Source organism: Xylocopa sonorina, chromosome 8, assembly GCF_050948175.1.
Source record: "Xylocopa sonorina isolate GNS202 chromosome 8, iyXylSono1_principal, whole genome shotgun sequence".
In the NCBI taxonomy this organism is placed as follows: Eukaryota; Metazoa; Arthropoda; class Insecta; order Hymenoptera; family Apidae; genus Xylocopa; species Xylocopa sonorina.
Genome location: NC_135200.1, coordinates 7,280,435 through 7,298,142, shown reverse-complemented (window position 1 = coordinate 7,298,142; position 17,708 = coordinate 7,280,435). Strand labels below are relative to the sequence as shown.

Genomic DNA, 17,708 nt, shown 5'->3' with positions numbered 1-17,708 from the left:
TATGCAAAATGGCGCTACATTTGTTTCACCGGCCTGATCAGGGTTTTTACGCAAGAACAGGTCGCGGGTCAGATTCATCGGTCCCGGATCAATCGTTATACCACCCATCCTCAGACACGGTGTATACGTAAGCGAAGACGCGCGCGTGCATAAGTACGTACACCGCAGAGTCGCCACGATGCTACACGAGTAAAGCGAGCGTACGTCGCCGCGTTATCGGGCCCGTGTTATCGCGCGAACTCGTCTCACGGCGCTTATGCCTTGGTCACACGAGGAACGGACTAACGTATCCGATTTGCTGCATTCTGCTGTGCACGCTGAAGACCCCTCCGTGCTGATCGTCGGCGGCTGGCGTGCGTGAATTTCACGCTCGCTTCGAGACCAACATCTGTTTCTATCAATCCTTCGCGCGCGAACCAATCGCAGAAGCCTCGCCAAACTAGTAGCACGATATGAAAATACAGGTTACACGTATCACGTATGTATCTATAGATGCAATTTTCCGGCAATTTTTATATGGAAACTGTAAGTTTATAGAATAATTCGATAAACACGACCAGAAGAACGAAGATTGCAACGCAGCGAAGGTACTTAACGAAAAATCGAGTTCCGCAGTAGTTGCGCTTCGCAAGCGGAAACGCAATTTAACTCATGACGCGTAGACATGGGCGCGCGAGGGTACCATTTGAAAGACAACCTCTTTCCGGGCATTAAACATTGTCACACATCGTGATTGCACGTCTACGTAATGTTTAACGTGTAATTACGCGTTTCGTCTGTTCGCCGATCTCGAAAGCGATCGGTCGTGCAGCAAATCGGGCATGGGGATCGTGCCTCGTGTGACGACGGCTTTAAGTGCGCTTGGTTAGCTCGCGCGGAACGCCGCGACTCCCACGTATAAGTGCACGCGCGTTCGACAGAAAAAGACATATATATATATGTATATAGAAAGAGAGGAGAGAGAGAGAGAGAGAGAGAGAGAGAGAGAGAGAGAGAGAGAGAGAGAGAGAGAGAGAGAGAGAGAGAGCAAGCACCAGTGAAAAACCTCTCGACGCTCGAGAGCCTCCGCTGATTAGGTAACGGCGAACGAGTAGTATCTTTTTGCTTGGCCGTTCGCCTGGAAACGAACGGCGTTGAGCCTTGGTACGTTCGATTCGGTGTATTTTTTGCGGGAATATGTAAACGACGAACGTATATCGGAGATCTTCCCCTAGCTGGTAGTTTGTTGCGAGGCGTACCGATGATTTACATTTTCCTTATGTAATAGAGTTCATTTTTAACTGCGGAAACACCTAAGAAATGGTTTGAGAGGATTTTGATTAAAAGTGGATTAATTAGAGTTCGTCTTTGGGAAAATTCATTTGGAAGGTTAAATAATCAGATTCTGCGAACTGATTTTTGTTAAATATCTAACAATAATGGGAGTAAACGGAATAAAATTCGTTGGGACGATGTTTTCGCAGCTTGTCAAGCACGTACCCGATATTATAATGAAAGTGGATGTATCATTGCGATTTGTTACGAATCGATCCAGCTGGCCCGATATTACGATTACCAGTCACCGTTTCGTAAGTTTTTTTTCTTAATTCGCAACCGATCGAGCGATATAGCGCCGCGAACGGCATTCTGAATCGAGCGTCTAAAAGGTTAAACGGGGAGCTATTTTTTGCTGATCGTTAGGGTATCGTTTCATCTGGTAACGCGAGGATATAATAAAGACACGCTGGCCATTCAGAAATTACGTAATGCGGGTTATAATGGCGCACAAAATGCATATAGAACTGTCTTGATCGTTGTACGGTATATCGGCGCTGAAGATTTCTTAACCGTTGCTCGTGATATCCAAGTCATACGAACTACAATTAATTTAGGTATTTTGTGAGCTTTTCTACGCTGCATTCATCATTTCTTGCTAAAGAAATTTTGAAAAATTCTTAAGTAGAACATTCAAATGTGGAACTTTTCGTCGGCGTCGATGCGTCCTACGTGCGACTGATAACACACGTCGTACAGCGCTTTTTAAACGTTTAATTGCAAAATTAGGAAATTATGAAATTCCCTTCATCGTTTATGTACTTTGCAATCTTTTTATTTAGGGACTAATTAATTTCTGATCACATCGATGGCATTAAAATAATGCAAAAGTATCAACCATCTTTCGCGATCACAAGCTTCCATTGCATCTATAATTCACTATGAATAATACCTGAAATCTCCCCGATAGAACTTAACAAAACATTAGGCCGCTCACAAAGTACGCGGTGTTTCAAGCGCAGTGCGGTTATTATCTCTTTACCTGATTGCGAGCAATAAAACACCGTTTTATCACCCGGTGGGCACACACTATCCTTGAAAATACCATACATTTTAAGCGTAGTTCCTGTGCAACTCGAACCTGATTCAATTAGTCAAGCTCTACTATCACCGAATCAAAATTCAAAGGACCCCTTCTTTGCGTGTACAAGGTTAGAACCGAGCACGGAGCAGAAAAATACATCGAGTCGAACAAATAACACAGACCGACGAAATAATCTTAAATTAGTCTGGTAACTTATGTAAGTACAAATCTTAATGCGCGTCGCGAGGCTTTTGCTCGCGGACGAGCCGAGTAAAACGATTTTTCTCTAACTTCGCAGCAAGGACGTTAGCTTCGATAAATTTACTTGGCCAGGCAGACATTGCGTAGCCTCTGAGAATGTGACAATCAATGTGCCACGCGTATCTATCTGGGTACATACGTATCTGAGCGGCGAACGAGCGTTAATCGGTGAAAAGAATCACGCGGCGGAACGTTCGTCGTCGTTCGCGGCGAGAACCGCGAGGCGCTTCCGGGCAGGCCGCTACCGTAACGTTTCTGTTTGGCAAACGTCGCGGCGCGTCGAAAACGGGCGTCGCGCGATAACGCGTGGGAAGACGCCGAGGACGTTCCTTTTTGTCGCGCGAGCAGCCGCGTCTGTTGGCCGACGATAAACAGAGACAATACGCGCGACACGCGATAGATATCGTATCGGAGTGGGATCGAACTGTCGGCACTCGTCCGACTTTCGAGCACGGTTTCACCCACCGATCCGGTGGGGGCGAACCGTTCACGATGATAAGCCTCGACGATTTCTACGATCGGTTTTTATCGACTCTGAGGAAATTGTTGCTCCGTTAAGGATTCGATGGAATTCTGTCGTTTTTCCATTTAGGTTTCGCTTTAACTACCGTCGTAGATATCTTAGTCTGTACATAATAGTTATAGAATTTTGTCGATTATTTCAGCTTCTCTGATCGATTCGAGTAAATCATGCTTCTCTTTAAGAAGAGGTTTTATTTTGTAGGATTAGGTTGTAGGACTAGATAGTTCGTTTTCGTCGATATCTACTTGGATACATTGCACTCTTCGTACCGCGGTGCTATGTACACATGTATTTAGTCCATTTGTTAACAGATACGAATTTCTACGGTAGATTTCTATAGAATGGAATTCTTCTGGATACTTAAAAACTTTTCCTCGAACGAGTACGCGTTAAATTTGTCTGACTGGATGCTTTTATACAGCGATATTGTACGCACGGATACCTATACTCGTTTCATCAATGAGTCGAGGAATCTCATAATTAGCGTTCATAATATCTATCGTGGATCTCTAATGACCGGTTCGTCGCACAATTCGTGCTTTTACTTTCATCGTTCTCAGCCTACAAATCATTTCTGGAAGCTTATCTTCCACTTTCACGAAATACACTTCTAATCTCGAAATTTATCACTTACGCTCCGATATAAGTATCGCGTTATAATCGAACGAGCATTTTTCACAAACCTAATTAGAGGGAGAGAAAGTTTTGCCCCTGGTCGGGTCTGCTCGTGAAACGCAAAAATTCGATTTCGCCGATTCGCGGGAACGACGCGTAATCGGATTCGCCGATCGCGCATCGATATGTTCGGTCAGCGTGCCGCTAATTGGCGCGATCGTTACTCAATTACGGAATAGATTTTCGCGTAATTCGCGCCAGCTGATGCCGGTTCCACGCGTTTTCCGTCGAATCGTCCATTAATTCGATCCGCAGCACGGTTCTACGGACGATGTCGGTAATTAGATAGACGACGAAACGTTGCAGCTCGCGGCGATAGTCAAAACGCATGACCCAGTTCGTGTCAAGCGCGCCCCGAGCCTGGACGTAGGCGTTTCTGCAATTAAATAATTTCGTTCGATCAATGGAACCGTGATTTCCACGGACACTCGCGATATCGCGCGTTTGCTCGGCCCCTATGTCTCGATGCAATTATCGAGATGTTAATAACGATTTATATCGGACTGGTTGCCAGAGAAATGATTCATCGAAGTGTATCGTCGATAATACTGGTTAGAACGCGCGGCTATACTCTTCGATCTATAATCGAGAAGTCCTCCGCGACTACGTATCGATAATTACAAATCTTTTCGTAGCCCGTTTAGGAAGCGTTTTTCAATTTTATAGAGTAGTTAACGGAAGAGGTTCGAAGCAACACGGTGGCGATTCCGTAGAAATGGACCGAAAGACCGCATCCGCGATCCGTTACAAGGTTCACTTGGATAGTTTCGCAGAAACGAGGTGCCCGTAGTTTATTTTCGGCATACCCTATAGGAGCCAGAGGCGGCCTGCAACTTGTTGCTCGATTTTGAGCCTGGCGCGGTGGGTCCTACCATTTTGTTAGCCTGGCAGGTTCCGGGGCCTTCCCTCGAAACACGTCCCAGCACGAACGCGGCAGAGACTGCTCTCTCTCTCTCTCTCTCTCTCTCTCTCTCTCTCTCCCCCTCTGTCCCTCTGATTTGCTCCAACCCCCACCCCCATTTTCTATGTTCCATCCTTCTCTATCCTCGAAGTTGTTCTTCCTGTTCCTGTTCGTGGATCTGGATTTCTCTGTGCCGATCGAAAGGTGGTTCTTTCCTTAACCTTTCGGGGACCACGAACTCGTGCCATGGGCCGCTCTGACGATCATTCGATGCTAGTTTTGTTATACAGCCTTGCCTGGAATTTACATTCTGATTTTATCTTTCTTAATAGTAACCTCGCTGGAAAGAAGGCTGATGCTTGTAAGGAAGGTAACTCGTAAGTCTGAATGAGGAGGATGTAGCGAATTAAAATCAGTCGCATTCGTTAGGATTAGGTAGGTGTAACGAGCTAAGGCACAGTTCGAAAGTTTCTAGGCGACAGATAGATATCGCTTCATAAATTAGATACGTAATTGAGCGAGTACGAGCTGATTAGCGCAAGAAAAGTATACGATCGACAAAATAGTTGGAATTACTTTGAACCTCGAGTATATGGGTTTCGTCCTCGTTTCTGCTCTGAATGAGTTACGGTCTTATACTGCATATGTTCTCGAAATTTCGTCGCTTGCGACGACTCCGGCGAGCAAACAGCAGCGCGCTAATTGTCGCTAGTTCCAGTGTTAATTTCTCTGTTTGCCCGCGAAGAAATGAGAGAACGTACGCGGGATAATCTTCGAGCGCGGAACGACGTACGACCGATAAAACCCTCGGACGGTTCTATGGGTTTGAATTTCACGTTTACCGGTGGCCACGAACCGTGTCTGCCTTTACGGGCCGTTCTATTTTCGATTTCGAGCCGTAAACTCGCGTAAATCCGCCACACCCTGCTTTTGTTCGCGGACAGAATCCGCGTTGCGCGTTGATTTATATCCACCGTAAATACAAGCAACCTTCCATTAACTCTGATTAATTACTCGGACAACTTGTCAATATACGGATTGCCAAATATCACCCTAGATCTTGTAAATCGAGCCACAAACACCTATCCACGCCGTCCGAATCGATCATCGACCGTCCAGCGGTTCATTTTTTATTTCTACAACAATTCTATAACAAGTATCATCGAGAGATGATGTTCGCAATGGTTAAAAAGATACGTGGAACATGGCGAAATCGATAGTTGCCGAGCAAAATCGATATTTCGCGCGAGGATGACCTGCGAATGGGTTATACAGAAAACCCCCGTAACTTTCGCAATTTTCATCGGATTTTCACGAAATTTGAAATATAAGACTGCGAAACGGTACAGAATCTGCCGCCGAAAGAATCGTCTCGATATCTCGGCCAGGGACGAAGATACAGATTAGTGGGAATCGGTCTGCGCGCGGACGTACGAAATCGCGTACCGCGTCTGCGCAGGTTTCCTCCTGCCTCTCTCGAGCCCAAGTGGAACTTTCCACGGCACGAGACCCGACGACCTCGACGTTAGTATCGATATCTCGAGGTGAGATCATCGGTTTCGATCGTACCTCGAGACCACCCGCTGACCACGAATTCGATCGGATAATTTCCCGAACAATTCGATTGGCCAGACGCCGTTCTATTGCTCCGTCTCTCCGATCTTCGTCTTCATCCTCGACTGCGTCCTTCCGAGCGCCGTTTCTAGATCGGCCTAAAACTATCGCAACAGCTCGATCCTTTCGATCTTCCGATCTCAAATCGAAATTCCATTCATTGGGTAACACCGCGTAACCTTTTCTCCCTCGTTTGATCCACGAATCGCGTTACTCGCTGAATAAAAGGGCCTTCCGGCTCCCGCGACTGTGAGGAACGAGCGTAAGGGTTTTCTCCTCGGTTTAACGGGTAACACTCGCCTCTCACAGTCGAGATTTCGAGTAAACGATGTTAATCGTTGATTTAACAAACCGAGGATCTGCATAGTCAACCGTCTGGTAGGTGAAATTGAATTTCAGCGAGCCGGGGATCTTCCTACGTTGATCGTTAGCGTTTCACGGAGCGATGCTTCCAGCGGAGGATACATCAAGCCCCCGATCCTCGTTGCCCCTCTCTTTCTTTCGTTTCGCGGATGCGTTTACGAGACCGCCGATGATTCCTTCGTACTTCTTTCTTTGCCCGTACACAGGAGAACCTGTTTCGAACGAATTACCGGCACCGAATTCGCGCTTCCAGAAAACCCCTCGCGTTCATCGTCCGCAGGATCTTCCCTGATGAATTTTTCACTCTCAGGGTACGCGTCCACTCGGTGCTGAAACTGTCGCCAGTTGCTGGTCGACTGTTAAATTTATTAATGCAAATGCGTACACTTGTGCATTCGGTGGCGAAATGATTTTCATTCGGTTTGGTAGCTCGTTTTACAGTCGAGGCAGAAGCTAACGCTACGCGAAGTGTTTCCCTAGGATTAACATCGTAATGAGAGACTTAACGATTGGTAACGCCGTTTAATAATCGAGTGGCGTAGCGTACGATCATTATATAGGGTACGCGTTACCAAATTTGACTCCGAGGAGAAACTCGCGACAGTTTCACTCTCAGGCGGACAGGTGCCCCTGTCCAATTCCATCGAGCAAATCCGATTCCTTCGAGGCGAGTCTCCCCCGTGTGTGTTCACCAGTTACTCCGTTTCTCGCTCCTTGTCCGCGATCCCTCCCCTCGGTAAGGCGACCCAGGCGTTGGAAAATCAAAAGTTCCGCTGGAAGAAGGAGAAAAAAAGGGTACGTTACCGGTGTAACGGCAGGGAGAGATCCAGTTGAAGAGAGAGGGACGTAGACCCTACACCCACCCCGGGACGATAATTCCCGTCACCATGGAAACACCCCCGAGGCGTCCCTGTGCCAGTCCACCCCCGCACCCCACAAACACCAACGGCATAACCCTCCCCCCGTCCGCTGCCTCTTCTGCCACCCTAGACCCCTCCTGTAGCCCCCCTTTCGCGAGTCCACCAGGAACTCGTATCGATCCGCAGACGAGTTCGAGGTTCTACGTATTCTACGGGGAGTGTTACTGACAACGAGACTCGTCTCCGTCTCCTTCTCTTCCCCTCTATCTCTCCCTCTCTCTAACGTTCGTTCGTTCGTTTCTTTCGTCGTCTATCCCGGCATGTTCGCAGTCATCCCCTTCCCGAGTGAAACGAACCTTTCGTTCTTCTCTCCCTTCCGGCGACTCCCTCCTGGCTCGCGCTATCAGGAATCGCGCGTTATTGGATCTCCGGCGCGGCACGGCGCGGCGCGTTTCTCTCAGCCGCGTTCCAACCGTACGATCTTGGCGCGAAGCGGCCGCGACATCCGCGTCTCTTCCTCCTCGCGTGCCTCCTTCGCGAGCACCGCGTTCCGTTCGTCGCCTCCGATCGAAGCCACGACGGCCAGACACCGCCGCGCGCGGGGTGTATTTTTAGCGTTCGTCTCTCCGCCGTTGGGATCTCCCTTCGATTTTTCCCCACGACGCAGCCCCTTCCGCCTGCAGCCGCGCGCCGGTGCCACGAGGAATTCCTGGACGCGGAACGCTCGCCACACTCGAGGGGAATCCCGTGTGCATCGACGCCCGTTATAGGGGAATTAGGCCTCCGCGAGGACGACCAGCGGCCTAAGCCATCGGATAGACCATCGCGTAACAAGATCTAACCCCTACCTCTCGAGCCGCCCTCTTACTCCCTTCGCCTCCTCGACTGGTGCCCTCTTCTGGTTACTCTCTTGTCCGCGTTCCTCTTTCTATCGTTACTCGACTAGCCGGGTTCTATGCGGTATACTCGTGCTCGATGCTACTCGCGCGTATCACTTGTTAATGTACCACTCAAATGCAGAGATTTTGGTCATTCGTTTACTAGAAGTTAAGGTGCACGATGTATCTATATAGGTCAGAGAGTATTACCGTGTACGATGCGTGTCTACGCGATACTTTGATTTCACATATAATGTTGCTAAAGCTAGATATCTCCTTTCTTCGAAGCTTTGTTAACGAACTCGTACAGAACTTTTTTGTTTCAAACGTACGAAGATCGTGCCGAACTTAAGAGGTTCCAGTGTGATGCGCCCCAATCCAGAGTCGCGCCATGTACCCTGACGGTCAAAAGGACCATTATATTTGAGGTACATGATCTTCGTTAAACAGTGCTTATTGCCGAATTCTACCACGCGTATATTTATTATTACTCTATTTGAAAAAATTCTACTTTTTAATGCCCACTGAAATGAATCTATCGAAAGATTCGAAAGCGATCCACTGGAAGCAAGCGTTCTACCATAGGAGGATCGCGTCCCATCGCTTAGATCCAGATCCTGGTCGCGTCGAACCGGCATCGTCCGGTTTTCCAGCCGGTCGTGGCGTACCGAGAGCCCGTAGAAAGTTTAGGAAACGGAGTGGGTATATACGCGTCGGTGCATCGCGGCGGTGCGCGCGTCTGTTCTTCGCAAAAACAAGAAAAAGAGCAAAACCACTCCACTCTCCGTTCCCTCTTTCTCTCCTTCTCTCTCTCTCTCTCTCTCTCCCTCTTGCTCTCCCCATCGCTTTCGCGTCTCTATCGCACGAGTACGAAGCCATCCGCGAACACGCTGCACGCTCACTGGGGCGCGCGCGCGCGCGCGCGTGCACACGCGTACGCGACGAGAGAGCGCGAGACCTTCGGCTCTTTTGCCAGCCCTCTCTTGGCTCTCCCGCGTTACCTTCTCTCCTTCGTTTCACTTCGACCTTCTCTCTCTCTCTCTCTCTCTCTTTCGTCTACTTTATAACAGCAGCATGCGCTTCTTCGACTCGTGTCTCTCTTATCTACCTCGTTTTACCCTTTTACTTGTGTGCACGCGGTCCGTCTGTGCATCGCCGTTCGCTCGACGCGTCTCTCGTCTTCCTCGATTGCACGCGATCGATCGCGGACCTGTACGTTTGTTTACAAAACTAGTTAACGTTCGGGAATAGAGCGGTGGGTTCTGACCGGTCCGTTTTAAATCCTTCTCCGTTTTCTAGTTACGACCAAAGTTTGCGTTCGATAGAGCAATTTTTATGTATTTTATGGTACGGAGTGCAACGATATATGCAGTTTATTATGTCGTTTGTTCGTTCTTTATGCTGTAAACGAAGTTAGTTATCTTAAAATGATACGGAGGATGTATACAAGAATGGATCGCCATATTATCATCACAGCACAGGACAGATTTTCGAACAGTGATATTTCATAGGCTGGTTCGTTCGCAAGAAAATGTCGAGAGCCAGGCGCGACGACTGTCTCGGTTTTTCTGTCTCCGTCGGTTCCAACCGCGATAAAGTATCCCGTTTGTCCTCGTCCACCGTGGAGCCGGTCACGTAGTCCGTCCTCCTCGCTTTCACCGCGCGATCGGCGGAACGCCGCGAGATCTACGCCACCGACATGCAACAACGCGTCTATTGCTGGCACAGACGGGTGCAATTTTGCTTAAACACCGGTGGAGATTTTGAGAAAGACTAGGGGCGACTGGCGAATCGTTGGAGCGCACCCGATCGCGGATCGAACGCCGACAAATCGACTCGTACACACTTTTTACGAACGGTCCCGATGATCGTTTGGCCTCGTTTCTTTTTTCAAACTAGATTGCGCTCAGAGCGCACACTTTTATGCCACGTATGCACGTATACGCGTTTCTTGTCGCGCGGATACTTTATAGCATGCAAATGAGGATTACGAGCAAGGACCCCGATATCGGCACAGGAAACGAAAGGCGATGAGTTTATTTTTACAGATTGAACTGGCGCGCGCAATTCGTCTTTCCTTTCAAGGTTTCCTTCCCCATTGTTTCGCGCGCTTAAAGTTTAAGGAGAGATTTTCCATGGCGTTTTCATACGCACGCAACGCGATAGATAAGCATGGAAATTTCAATACGTCGCAATAGTCAAGGATCCTGGCGAGGTGTGCGCGCCCAGGTACGATGTGAAACACGGCTCTTGTGCGACACAAAGGCCCACCTTTATTATACCGCCGTGTAGTTAGTAGTTGCATAGTTATTGTTGGGCGGAGCTTCCACTTCCCTGATTACTATGTCCACTTCTGTACTACCAATTTATAATTGGTCGTTTGGTCGGGCCTGGAGCGAGGTTTACGAACGCGTTTCCGGTGATCCCGAGGATCTCTTTCGTCGGTGAAGCGCACTCAAATATTTGCAGCTTCGCTTTTTTACACGATACGCGTATTGATAATTGCAAGATAACGTTAGGCTGAGAGAATCTTCGCACCGCGCCATTTATCTCGAAAATGAACGAGAGTTCGCTTAAAAACGACAGCCAGATAGATTTCGATTTTCGATTGCGTTCGTGTAACCGTAATTTTAAGGGAGCAACGCTTCGAAAATGAATTCGTCGCTTCGAAAGGGATTCAAATGGACGCGGTAGCTTCGATGCGGCACCGTGCGATTACTCATTTAATAGAAATTTCCAATTCTGTATCTGCGTCTCATAATCTTCAAGTTTCTAAAAGAAATTTTACCAATTACAGAAGAGCGCGCGCTAAAATGCGAGAATGAAACACGAAGATTCAAAGATCGAGTACGAAACGTGCGCAAGTTGTCTGTGCAATATCAACAATGCTAAATCTACAACTTTTAGGCAATTAGAAATCGCTTAGAATTGTTTGAAACATGATCATTCTTGAATGAAATACTTTTCGAAGCTTTCGATCGACCATGGAGTCTTTCCGCGTAGCTATTAACTGCTCAGCCTCTGATTCGTTGCATATTTAAAAGAATTAGAGACGAGAGGGGAGAGAACAGGTTGTCTCGGCGACACAATGTGTCGTCGTTCGGGACGATCAATGAGCCGGAATGGTTTTTAATAATATTCGTCGACGCAACGACTCGCTCCGATCCGCTCGAGCAAAGGCCTTTGACCCGCGGTTACGCGAATGCTAATAAAATGGAAATGTCGTCGGAACAACGCCGGCGCACGGTGCAAATAATCCGCGTTTTAATCGACGACGGATTGTCCGTTCGAGTTTTTCCCGAACGTTTCAGGGAACGTAACGTACACGGTGTGGGAACGAAGGTGGGAATCGATAGGATTACGTGGGAATGTAAATTGTTTCCAGAATATAAATTTACAGCCTTGCGTGTTTGTGGGAAATGGTTATCTAGGTTTCGTTTCTTTAATTGCATTTATTAGCCTTTCCTTTTTCCTTTTGCATAGCGATCACTCGGCGGTACTAACGGTAACAAAGTTAAATTATTCTTCTTTCTGTTTCTTCTTGTTTAATTAGATTATTGAGTACGCGTGGTTGACCGAACATCTGCTCTACATTTGATTGGCACGTTACATTTTTTTTTACACTTTAATTAATTAACTCGCGTCCTCTCCTCTCGCGATTCAGCTTAGCTGGAAACGCTTCTAGCCGAAAAATCTGTTAACGAGTTAATCAGCAGGTAACCTAACGAATTTATCTCGGGAGTAACTATCGAATGCATTATTAAAACGGCAGTGCGTATCAAAGCGGCAACCGCTGCAGCTTCGGTAATACGTACGCGGGGTATGAAAATCGTTTAATCCAGCCAGGAAATTTCGCGTTTAATTAAAGCGTGGCCCATGGCCGTACGTTCGGGTTCGGTTGTATCCGCGTATCCTTCTTTTACCTTTTTGCAATTCGCGATAAAATTCGCGAAAGTCCTCGGTACTTTCTCTCCAATAACGTCGTTCCTACCTGTAGCGCGTAAAACATTCGAGCTTTCGAATTGCCAATTCGATTCGATAAATCGGTAATACGGCGGGTATCGATTATTCAGACGAGACATTCGGCTACTGAAATGAGAAAACGAGGCAAGCGTATATCGATTTGCCAACAGATTGAAAAGTATTGTACTTAAAGGTACAGCTACGATTTATAAGTCCGCCATGGCGCGAAAGCGAGCTTCTCGTTTACCAATCGTCGATCGAATCAACTTTATCAACCCCCAATCCCGCGCTCGAGTGGCGTTCTCGACAACGAAACAACGAAATGAACGCGACGAGTTTCCACGCGCGTAAATTAAGTAATAGAATGATCGAATGCACTTTTAACCAACATTCTCCTCGTCCGACACGTCGGAATCATTCAGCGTTATCGACTCATCACTTAGATAATCGAAATGGATGCCTGATAAATCCAGAATCCGGATAATCCCGCGCTGTTCGCCAACGCGTGCTCGGGATTCAACGGAAAACGCATTCCATCCGAGATTACCATTATCAGACTGGTTTATTACATTTGTGCATTAGGTACTAACCGTCATTATCGTTGGAAAATACGGCTTCCCCCTTTCATTCTAGGTGGCTTCCTCCGCGCGATAAGTATCTATTCCGCGCGAGGCTTCCACGGCTACATTTTTCCGCGCTTTCCACGTCCGTCCATCCCCCTCGTTCCTCACGGTCCTCCTTCTTTATTGTCTATCCGTGTTACTTTCGACCGGTATCTTGGCCGACGCGCGATTAAAAAGAGCAGTCGTCCCGTTGCTCGATAAACATCGAACGTTATAGTCGCTTAACGACGTTATACAGCGAGTAATAACCCCCATTAACGATTGTACGAACCTCGTCCTTCACCGTCGATTCTTGCCTCTCTTTAACCGTCTGTGAGATCGCTTATTCTGTTATTCTTATTCCGTGAATCTCACTCGTTTCACCGCGTAATGGGCATTAAAACTGATGCGCGAAACAACGCAGTTACTCGATAATTACGAAGGTTTATCGTTGATCGTTATCGCGCGTAGTATCTTCGGATAGTTCGTTTGTTAAATTGATTAACTTGGTCACTTTTAGCGTGATCGTGTCTGTTTCTTAGTTTCGAGACGAGATCCATTTCGAAGATCGTCGCGGAGTAGTGCAATTTGTTCGAAATTGATCGATCGGTTAGACGCGTCGACGATCTCATGGACACGTTACGTGTCTTTCTACGTCGTTTAGCGGTTCATGGTAGCCGGCAGAGATGGAAATTCCATTGGATACATAAAGATAAAAGCGTCCGTGGCAAGTATCCCAGCTTACAGACTTACTCACGGATATCTGTTCGTATGTAAACAGTGATTTTAGCATTAGTCACCTTGCTAATAATACAAATTCGTGGCGTGGGTGTCCAATGAGATGATTACGTTAGATAGAATCATTTCCAATTGAACGGTCGCGCCACGCGTTTATGTTACCGGGACCAACCGAGGGCCAGGATCATTGCTCGTGTAATTACTGAGATTGTGGGATCCTCGAATGATTCGCTGAGATTTGTGAACCAAGAGATTGTGCCTAGATAGCTTTCTTTTCTTCGTTCACCGATATTTTCACGAAAGACAAAAGAGCGTGGTTGCTATGAACGAATGATCCGCATCAGTCAGATTACTCGAATTCACGTATGTTCGTTCGAATTTGAGAGGTTCGAAGCCATTTTACCAATGCGAATCGTACCAAGTTCCTCCAGTTATCTTCGTTGCACGACTCGGTTTCCATCGGGTAGCTCAAGATCGAGCTACGCGAAACCACTTCGCCAATACGAAACGCTTAAACGTTCCTCTAATCACTGGCAGTGCTCCATGACAGCAGCCAAAGATAAAGCTCGTGAATCATATCCTCCTCGAAATAAAAGCAATCTGCCGAGAGATCAAAGTCTATCTATAATTGAAGACCTTCGCGCAAAAGTCGAGCAAGTCGAGGCAAAACTTCTAGCTACGATTCTACCGTGAAAGTAGACCTCCTCTATTTTTGCACCATCTTCGATGCTTGCGATAATGGTAACGGTTCGACGAAATCGATGATTCCCGCCAGACTAGGCGCTTATCCTTATTTTAATTTCGATTCCGCGATCGTGGATGTCGATTGTTAATATCAGCGGATACTCGATTACGGGCTAAAGACGACTCGACGTGGAAATCGAGCGCGAGCCTTGGGTGTCGACGGGGTCCCGGTAGTCCCATGGGGAACGATTCGTCATGATCGTCAGTCGGTGGTCTGGTTGGTTGAGCCGGCATGGAAAGCCATTGTTACGCTCCTATGAGTGCCACTCGGCGTCTCTCTCTTCCGCTCGTGGCGCCCCCATCAAGCGGGCCGCTTGAGCGACGGAGACGGAACTCGATGGAGGGCGAGCGGAACAAGGAAGACCGGCGATAGGAGCAGGACAGAAGAGGGACCGATTATAATTACCCTTCCGTGTCCACGGCTATATAGCCACCGTGTTTCTTTCGCTCGCGTTTCCTTCTCACCTTCCCATCCCTCCTCCTCCTCCTCCTCCTCCTTCTCCTCCTTCTCTGGGTCGCTCATTGATCTCTCTTCCTTTTTGTTCGCCGCCTTTAATAAGCTCCCTTTGTCAGTGTACGCGCGCGCGTGTGTGTGACTTCCTCTCTCGTTGCGTTTAAAACAGCCTCTGTGTTTTGCTCTAGTTAACACAGCAGGCCTTTGACGCTGTCTTCGTCCCTCTCTTTCTCTCTCTGCCGCTGTTCCATCGCTTTTCTTTCTCTTCTTTAGTTAGGTCCATTGATCCTCTCTTACTCTCCTTTCTTCGACTCGCGTTTGCTCTTTTCGCTTGTTTTGGCTGGTTGGTTTTGGAACGAGCGAATTGGTGGACGCGTGTTGGCTGGATTCGTCGTTCTTGCGGTCATTCTAGAAGAATCGAACGAATTAGTTCCTTCCACTAAATGCGATGCGTGTCGATGCTTGGTTGAACTCTTGTCGATATCGTAGACATTTTCACTCTTCTATCTGTATCGTTTCTGACGCGACGAGTTTGAAAAGTCGCGTTTGCTTAACTCACACCCTATCGCTAAGGGTGCAACTCATAAGGGTGCGAGAAATTTTCTGTTTCTTCGAGATAACTTCTTTCAACTTACAATCGGTCAGGACAATATATACTACATTTCCAAATGCGATCCATCATCCACGTAGCCATTTGCTTCGCAAAACTGTTGCCAATCCCCTCGAAATTGAAAACCCCGCACGCAGTGAACCACATAACGAACTCTAGTTAACCGGTCGTCAAAGTTCGGCGAAGGGTTAGTTGTTTGTTCGTCTCGGGTTTGGTGCTCGGATGGAAACCGTGGCCGTTGTAGCAGGAACACTTCAGGCCGCATACCGAAAAGCCGAAACGAGGTGCACGCGAGAGAACGAGAGTTAAGTGACCCGACGCTCACGTGACCCCCTCGTGCAATGAGGCGCGCTCGTTCCAACCTCGTAACTCGGAAACGCTCGGCTCGTCTCGGCTCGTCTTCTTCCTGTCCCGTTCTGCTTTCTTCTCGGACCAGAAGCGCCTAGGATCGGCCAGCAGACGCGGAAACTTCCCTGGATCCTCGTCTTCCATGCGTCAGTCCTCCTCTCTGATTTCATCCCTGTATAAAACAATGCGTAGATACGTACATCTTCTAAATGAGAAGTGTTCCTCTCTTTTCTTCATTTCGTATTGAGAACATCGCACAACGTGATGTTTCAACAATTAATCTGGGGAAGAGGAATAAAATTTTCGTTCTTCCTGTGAAAAGATTCCGTAACGAATACATTACCAGCAGATATCCATTTCTTCTTCTACCGAAAATAGAATAGTTTCAATACATAGAGAACGAAAGGATAGCTAGACATTACCTAGGCATGTCCAACGCGTGACGCTGATGGTCGCGCGCGCAGAAGGGGATGTTGGCCGCGCCGGTGCTCCGGTACCAATACGGCACCAACGCGAGCAAGGTGACCGCTTTAATGGAACGAGCAGACAGACACGGGGGCCTACGTCTCTGCGGTTTCGCCGACGCGACGGACAGAGACGCTCGTGGTCACAGTTCGACTGACTTGGCTTGCGAGCCGTGCACGGGGACCACCGGAAGCGGCCCATCACCGCCCCACATTCCCGACTTCCGCTCTCGCGCTCTCGCCCGGCCCGCGGAGGCTTTTCGTCGCGTCGATGCTCTCTCGCCAGGATCCCCTTCGTTTCGTTAACCCCTGCGCCGCCGCGCCCCGACAGGACACGGCCGAAAAAATACGCCCGTGACAACGGAATGGAAATTACCATGGCCACCCGGACCGGATGACAATTTTCGCGGACAAAGGCGGGCGCTTCCCGAATTCGCAACGCGGAATTATATGCCCGCCCGCTCTCGACGATCCTTCGTTCTATTTCGTTGTAATCGAACGTTGTCAGCAAACCTCGACGATGGACGCGAATAGTAATTGGCGCATCATCGTATTTTGTTATTCTTCTGGGTATCTTCATGGTTCTGCTTTTAGATACAGGAATAAGCTTCGCTGGCGTTTGCTTGAGAAAATATTTCGCGACTACTATCGTCGGTTGAGAATTAAGGAAACGTTGGCGAAAGTGAGAACGACAAGTTGAAAGAGGGAAAGGAATCGCAAAGAGATTTGAATATATTGAGGAGAGGTGAGCGGAATGCGGTTTCTTCTGCAACACGGCCGACCATGCACGTTTATCGACGTCATGGGAAGTGTGTGATAGCCGACGGATGTTAGTTACGTCGTCGTCGAGATAATGCACGAGGAGCAATTAAAAACTGTTGTACCGCTACGACGGTCGAAGACGGGCTTTAATAATTAATATTTCGTTCGATTCCTATCCGCGTGTCGGTTCTGAAAATTCGTCGCGCCTCGTTCTATATACTTTTAATTTAACCCGAATCGTTCGCTGAAAATTGGATAAGGAACGGCCGAATCATGATATTGGCATTGGTAACTCTTCGTTTACTAGGATCAGCTTCCATTTAAACGTTTAAATATGTACTTGGAACAGCGTTGGGAAACAATTCAATTATAATACTTTGGTTCGAGACATAAATATTCGAACGTACGTAAACGCAATCCTTTGGAAGGGTTAGATCACTGATGTTGGATGATGCACTCTGTTTCATCGATCGATATAAAAAATTTGTGATTGCACGCAATTTTTTGCTCGACGAGTTCAGAATAATCTAGCGAAGCGTAGGAAGGAAAAATACGGACCGATTCGTCACCGTTTGATCGGCCCCTATTTCGGTCGCGTCTGCATAAAAGT

The 17,708-nt window shown here is 47.7% G+C and overlaps 1 long non-coding RNA gene across 1 annotated transcript in view; it reads left to right on the top strand.

Annotated features, from left to right (window-relative positions):
* The window catches only part of LOC143426188 (uncharacterized), an 89,265-nt gene that overhangs the window by 6,019 nt on the left and 65,538 nt on the right, over nt 1-17,708 (top strand). The window lies entirely within an intron of this gene.